The sequence below is a fragment of the Penaeus chinensis genome, chromosome 10 (genome assembly GCF_019202785.1).
Source record: "Penaeus chinensis breed Huanghai No. 1 chromosome 10, ASM1920278v2, whole genome shotgun sequence".
Lineage (NCBI taxonomy): Eukaryota > Metazoa > Arthropoda > Malacostraca > Decapoda > Penaeidae > Penaeus > Penaeus chinensis.
The window spans coordinates 2,240,871-2,248,638 of record NC_061828.1 but is presented as its reverse complement, the minus strand read 5'-3'; the positions used below and the strand labels follow the sequence as shown (position 1 = coordinate 2,248,638).

At 39.7% G+C, this 7,768-nt stretch overlaps 1 non-coding gene across 1 annotated transcript; it reads left to right on the top strand.

The window, feature by feature from the left end:
* Nucleotides 1–5,190: 5,190 nt before the first annotated feature.
* On the top strand, nucleotides 5,191–5,309 carry LOC125030195. The gene has a single exon (XR_007115382.1). It is a non-coding gene; the product is annotated as a 5S ribosomal RNA (ribosomal RNA).
* The last annotated feature ends 2,459 nt before the right edge of the window (nucleotides 5,310–7,768 follow it).

Below are 7,768 nucleotides of genomic sequence, written 5' to 3'. Positions count from 1 at the left end.
CTTATCTTTTCTATAGTTTGGTATTTTTCCCGGAATGCTTTGCCCTTAATTCCTTGTATAGCAGGTGGCGGTGACACATTTCCTTTGCTAAGCTTTCGACAACTCCGTTTCAATATCACTTGCTCCTCATTCCACTAGTTCTGTACACAAAACATTGGAAGACATACACACTAGACGCACCCGTACTAATAACAATATTTGACCGTAAACACACTGCATGAATATAAAAATAAGTGAGCACTTTCTCACAACTTTCGTGATTTTCAGAAGCAATCTACTATAAAGAAACAAGTACACTCCTACCAATATATATTTGTGTGTAACGTTTACACAATTCCGCATACCTTTATTTGTCACACCCTAACATAATATTTATTTATTGTCGCTTTTCTCGAAAAACACGACAATTCCTCGAAAATCACTAGTTCACTCTTTACTTTTCTCAAAGACGACTGACAAATTTCCCTGGGACAAGGAATTGAAAGAAACCCAACATTGTGATTGGTTAACTCGTGGCATTCGACTCTCTCATTGGCTAGCATGTGTTAACACTGTCGCAGAGAAACAGGGCGATTGCATTAGGTGTTGTGATTGGTAGACTCGTGATATCCGACGCTCTCATTGGCTATCTTGTGTAAACTTTGTCGTAGATAAGAAATGGTTGAAGTACATCATTTATGTCCACACTCTCATTACAAAAATGCATTAAGTTTTAAAGTCTTATACATCTCTCTTCTCGTTAGAACGGTAAACTGCTTTTGTTATTTATGAATATGGACTCACACTGGAAGGACTGTTTACTGCTTTTTCCCCGGCGACATTGGCTTAATGAATAAAGGGATGTGGGGAATCGTGGTTTGTCACCCCATCTCCTTCACTCTCCTCCAATTAATTAATAAAATAAACGTTGCCATGTGAGTTATGAATTAATAAAATAAACGTTGTCCTGTGTGTCATCAGTTGGATTACTTCAGACGGACTCATCGTAATCCACTTTTTTTAGTAGTTTTAAAATTTAGAATTCCTCGCTCTGACTTTTAATACTCTTGAGAGACATCAAAACTTTGTGAAGGATTACTGTTGAACAATTTGCAGAGAAAATCAAAGTTGACTTTGGAAAATGTCTTGTGCTTCCCTGTTCTTCACTTCGCTCTTTGCTATGCAGTGTTCACCCTTACAACACGAGTGTCATACAAATATTTGGAATGTCTGCGTCGCTGTGTGGTGTGGTCGCAATGTCATGAATGTCGCTGCTTCACATTTCGGAATATATTGCTTACGAACATTGTGAGTTGCCAATTGTATCTCTGAATTATTTTTTTGTCATATTAATGGTAATACGAAATAAGGGTCATATTTTTTTTACAAGTTTAAGAAGCTGACAAGGTTCTGGAATCATTTTTATTCCACATCTCCCTTCCTCGTCGCCCACTTGGTTTTGCTGTTGTATATTTCTTAAGAAAAAAAAAATAAATAAATAACAGACTCGTGAAGGACTAAGAGGAACCTCCTGGGAAAAGTGTAAGAGCTCCCTCCCTCACTGAGGTGAAGCAACCTTTGGGTGGCTGCTTCAGAGGGCTGAGCAAAAGGGCACCAAACAATGATGTCTCGTAGGTGGAAGGGCATCCCCTCTGGTCTCTCCCAGGGGTTTACACACCTACCCACGCGTTTGCCGTGCGTGGCAGCCTTGTGCGCTGTGGAGACGGGAGTCCTGGAGGTTAAGCGATGCCGTGACTGGGTACGCCCTGGTCCTCTATTCCAGCAAGACTGGCGGCCTGATCCTGGCCCGGTCACGGTCAATCGGCTGGTCTCCCCCGGGAGGCTAGGGTCAAGTAGTCATGCCACCATTGGTACTCACAATGGTCCGTCTGGCCGCCGGAGAATGCCTATGATATTGTCAATGGGTCTGGGGTGACTGATACCATTGCGTAGCACTCGCTCAGGGTTTATTCAGTAGCGGTCAAACCTGTTAAATAATACATCGATTGTACAAATGCAAAAATGTACAAAGCCACTAAATAACAACTCACGTTAAATTATATAATAAGAACTTTCTACAAATAGTCAGAAATCAGAATAACGGTCTGATTCCAGAATGATGTGGGCGTCTCGATGGCACGGAGGTTCCCCTCGAACTGCCCTCACACTATGAACATACACAGGCTACAACGTCAAGTAACATTCTACTTCATTTGTTATACATTAGTTAGGTCGCGATCGTGTTATCTCACAGCATTGATCATATGAAGAGCCGTCACCACTTCCTATGGCACGACCCCTCACACAAACACGTTTCTTGACAGGTCAGCTCTTATGGCTGATACGGACCATGTGTTGACCCGGTGATACTCGCCGACGCCTTCCCAGCGGTCGTGACATAGAAGATGAATTTATACCATACGGGCCTCTCCGTATTGTTACAGAATACATTATATACCAAATATACGATATACCAGCTGCTGATATGAAGTATGTGATATAACAGCGGCTATACCTCTCGAAAATAGAATGTCACAGGGTGGGGTTCTCAGTCCAGCCCTATTTAACACTTTAATGTCCTGCATCCTCAACATAAACCTCCCAGTGGGGTGAAAGATCATCTCGTATGCAGCCGATCTCGCTATCACCTCCACTGGACCACGCAGCCAGAATAAAGCCCAGCATTGTCTGGACCTTGTGTCCGAGGAGTGTTGTAGGACAGGACTAAAGATCTCTGCAGCCAAATCCAAAGCTATGGCTCTGAGACAGAGAGTTTGAAGCACAAGTCTGAAAATCCAGGGAGTGGACTTGGAATGGGTCCAGGACTTCCTATACTTAGAAGTAAGGATAGACCGGACCCTCTCCTTCCAGAAGTAGGGCCAGTACCTGGTTGACCGAACCAAAGCAAGACTGTCTGTCATGAGAGCAATGATTGGGAGACGCATAGGAGCCAGACACAAAGTACTAAGATCATTCTTTGTACACGCTGTCCGGCCTGTTGTGGACTATGCCTCAGTCGCTCTAATTGTCACCAAGAAAAAGTAATCAGACAAATTGGAGACAGTCCAAAATGAAGCTGCCAGGATCATTATGGGTGCCTAGAGGTGGACAAAGGTCCTCAACCTCCTGATGGAGGCAAACCTTCTCCTGGACTCACGAATCGATGTAATGGCAACACAATTCCTGTCAAAGGTCATACAGGCTCCCAGGAACACAAGCCTAAGACGAAAATAAGTCAGGCGCCTCGAAAAAGACAACGAGCTCTTTGCAAACAACTCCTGGCTGTCTCACACACCCAGGGTATTGATACGCCATCAGCTCAAACAACAGCTTCTTGCTAAGGGCATGGACTCCCCCCCCTCCCCCCGACTTTGCCAAAGCCCTGCCGTGGGCACAGAGCTTGATAGAGTTCAATATAATGAGCCTTTCAATGAAAAAGAGCCTATACCCCACGCCTAGCCCAAAGGGTCATTGCAGCCATCACTGCTCCGGGTAATAGAACATACTTCACGGTTGGATTGGTCGATCCTTTGAGCCACACTGCAGGCGTCGGCTTTGCAGCAAGGGATGCCACGCAATCCATGAGGGTAACAGGCATCGCCTTCTCGCTACAGGCAGAGGCAGTTGCAAACATGGGAGCCCTAGCCCACGCGTCTCTAAGGGAAGGACACGTGGTCATACACACAGACTACAGGGCAGCCATTGCCTGTCTTCAGCACAGCTCACCCACAGACAACATCTACCTACTGACCACGATTCTCATAATGGCACAGATAATTCTTGCTCTAGGTATAAGAATTATCATCAACTGGGTCCCAAGCCACAGCGACATCAGAGGAACGTGCTTGCTGACAGACTAGCCCTGGCTGACAGGAGTATGCCATCAAATCCCATGACGATAAAACCAAGCCGAAAATTACTTAAGGAGAAAAGTGCCTTGGTCGGTCGTACCATCCTACGGCAGCTCGACAGAGAGGAAACGAGAACCTCCCGCTCGGCAAGCTGGTACTCAGACGCCACAGGCTATGAACCACTGGCACTCTCTAAAGTAATCAACAAAGGTACCGAAGTCATTCTGCACAGAATGCACCTAGGTTACCACTGTGCATGGCAGAGTATCACCACAATTGAACGCGAAGAAAGGTGCTGCATGCACTGCAGCGAGCCGAACGCCACACTAGTCCACTACTAAGAAAATTGTGACCATACACAATTTCTGAGACAGAGACCGCCCACAACAGCCACCGTGCTGGTAAAGAGACCATGGCGGCAGGAGCGCCTGTTGGCAATCCCGCCGCCACGGTAAGCACCGAGTGTCAGACCTTTAAATGAGACAGCCGTAAAAAGTTGACACAAGCCGGGCCATATTTAGAAGGCCCGGGCGAAGCTAGAACTTCGCAAATCATAAAGAAGTCTCTTCACACACTCGTCACAAACTAGAATGTAATGGTAATAAAGTTTGGTGCAAAAAACAAAAGATATATTCTTTTGAAATGTATGAAAAATTGTAAGCACTGACAGAAATGTGGTTAACGTTATTATTTCCTTTGCCAAAGATACTTATGAAAATTGAATAAGCACTGCCATAAAGCTGGCTAATGTTACAAGTGTATATGCCAATTTTCATTCCACGTCGAAAGCACCGCTTCCCATCCGATAAGCAACGATGGGTCAGGCTCATTACTTGGATGGGTCACCGCCTGGAAACACCAGATACTGTTGGCATTTTATCATATATGCTAAATGTTATGCAATTCTTTTCCACTTTAAACAGCTTTTTTATTTGTATTACAAAACAATAGAAATTATACTTAAACCAATACAAAATAGACTACAAGTCAACGCCGACGGATTAAGAGAAGCATAAACAGAAAATACATAGGGGTGTACAATAGCAGCAAATTGTCATTTGTCAGCAACCAAAAGATACAGTTGCATGTGCACACACTTAAAGCCATATACATTTCATCTTACTTAATTTCTTATGTATTACTTATACACCGTGCTTCTTTAGTAAAAGGCGTACAGGAGATACATGACAGTGGTGACAATTGCCAATACTCCCGATAGTGGTCGATTAGGATTGGTACATACATTAAGGAGCAGATCTCAGTGATGTGACTGGAATGTCATGGTAATGAAGTTTGATGCTAAATTGAATTATACATTATATTAAAATGTATAAAAGTGCCTAACGTTTACCTTCCCTATGCCAACGATCATACCACGTTGAAAGCACCGCTTCTCGTCCGATCAGCGAAGTTAAGCAGCGTTGGGTCTGGTCAGTACTTGGATGGGTGACCGCCTGGGAACACCAGATGCTGTTGGCATTTTGTCATATTTACTACATATGTTTTGCATTTTCATACAAGTTATAGCAGCTCTTTTTGTATTTGTATAAAGAAATCAATTGAAATTACACTTCAATCAATGGGTTATAGAGTAAAAGTTATCGGAAAAAGATTGAGAAAGATAACAGAAAACGGAGAGGATTGACCTAGAGGTAACTAAAGTAAAATCAATATTTTTTCATAAATTTCTGATAATAAACAGATTTTGTTTTAGAAAGAAAAAATAATTAAAGCTGTTATAATAATTTTGTTAGTAGCAATCATATTCCCTATGATACCAACAAAAAGAATAAAATTATCATAATAAAGATATGTCTAAAATAAATAAATAAATAAAATATATATAAGTTTAACTATGTTTTGCAGAAATTTTGAAGCTTTGGTTCGGTCTTCCAGTGCCGAAAATACAGTTAATAATGACTGTGTCGTCTGTGCATGACCTTAGTAACCAGTGAGCCCAAATGAAAACTGAAATGCATATGGGCATTGCATAAATACACTAAATTCGCCAACGATAGTAAGTATTCGGACAGGTGACCGCCTGGGAAACACCAAACGCTTCTTTTTTCGGTAGATAACGATGATAATCAAACAGATTATTTACTAGGTTACACAACACAAGCATACCACACAACACTAGGTCCAGTCTTCGCGCTAGATAAAGCAGATATAAAACAAACTGTATATGGAAATATTCCAAACAAAAAATTGCACAACAGGAAATTGCATGGTAAGGTAGTGACAGATAGAAAGCTCGACACTCATACACAATAATCTACTAGTCTTCCATATCATAATTATGATCACCATTATCGTAATTACTGTTATTATTAAACTGGCCATGATCACGGGTATTAAATATTTTCATATTTATTTAACCCAATTAATAATTCAAAATTAGCGTCATTTTTCGTCGGATTACAATTACTAACATTTTTATTGAAATTATCATCCATAGAGTACATCATGATTACTACTATAATTATAATAATGATAATGTTTATAGCAGCAATAACCATATGCTAACATGATGATGATGATGATGATGATGATGATGATGATGATGATGATGATGATGATGATGATGATGATGATGATGATGATGATGATGATGATGATGATAAGGATACTGATAATGATAATGATAATAATAATAATGGTCATGATCATGATAAATATCTAACAACATGATACAAATAAAAACAACTACAATACCAACAAAAATAACAACACTAAAAAAAAAAAAAAAAAAAAAAAAAACATCCTTCCAACTTAGAGTGACGGTACACTGTGTATTTATTATCTGTACACCTTACATTCGTTACAGAGCTGAACGGCTAGAAAATTAGTAAAAGGCAAATGTATGAAAGTGGTGACAACTGAGTTAGAATTGCCTACAGTCCCGATAGTGGTCGGTTGCTATTGTTGCATTGATTGTGGAGATCTCATTGATATAATATAATGTCACAGTAATAAAGTTTGATGGGGAAAAAATTTATGAAAAATCGTGGGCACTGACAAAAAAAAAAGAATTTTATTATCAATATTACTATCATATCAAATTAGGCGTCTGTAAATGCCAAATATTTTTCTACTCTGATACATCGATACATTACCATGACAAAATTTTAAAAGACCGATTCTTTGTATTACAATATGTATGTTTGTATATATTGTCGCGAAATAGCAATGAAAGGGATTACCCTTTAAAAATACCAATAATGTTGCCCAATAACCTTGCATATATCTTAAAAGAATGGTAAAAAAGTTTTGGTGATGCCAGTACAAAGACGTCAAATAAAAATAGTAAAATAAGATTCTTTTTCTGTAGCCCTTTAGAGACGGTTAGACATTTTGATAATCGTTGGGTCACAGAGTCATTTAGTTGTTAAGTGGTTTCCAGTTCTACCCATTAAAAGAACTGGTGGTGGCAGTAATAACTGAATCGTAACAGATGTGATAATAATTCTATTTTTACAGATTAATCTACATTTTGATTACGACAGTAGGACAATTAATATGTACCACTCTATTATATAGAAGAAATTGTATGGGAATTGGAATTCATAATTAAAAATAATTATTTCCTGTTCAGAATAATTTTGACGAAATAAAATCCCTAAAGTGAAGAAGGAAAATATGCGCACAATTAGGCTAATATGGCCAATTTAGCTACTACTGAAGTTACTTATAAAAGTAAATGTAATATAACATTTATATTTCCTAAAATAATTTTTACTGACACCTACACCCTTATAAATGTCAAATTCCTTTTACTACCCATTCTATGATATTATATACTATGGGATATTTTATGTTTTAAACACATTGAATTTATTGAGTATTATGAAATGTAATAAGGGGGATAGCGCGAACGCAGTCCCCCGCTAACAAAAATTACACACTCGAGTTAACCACATTTGGGTTAATCGCAGGGG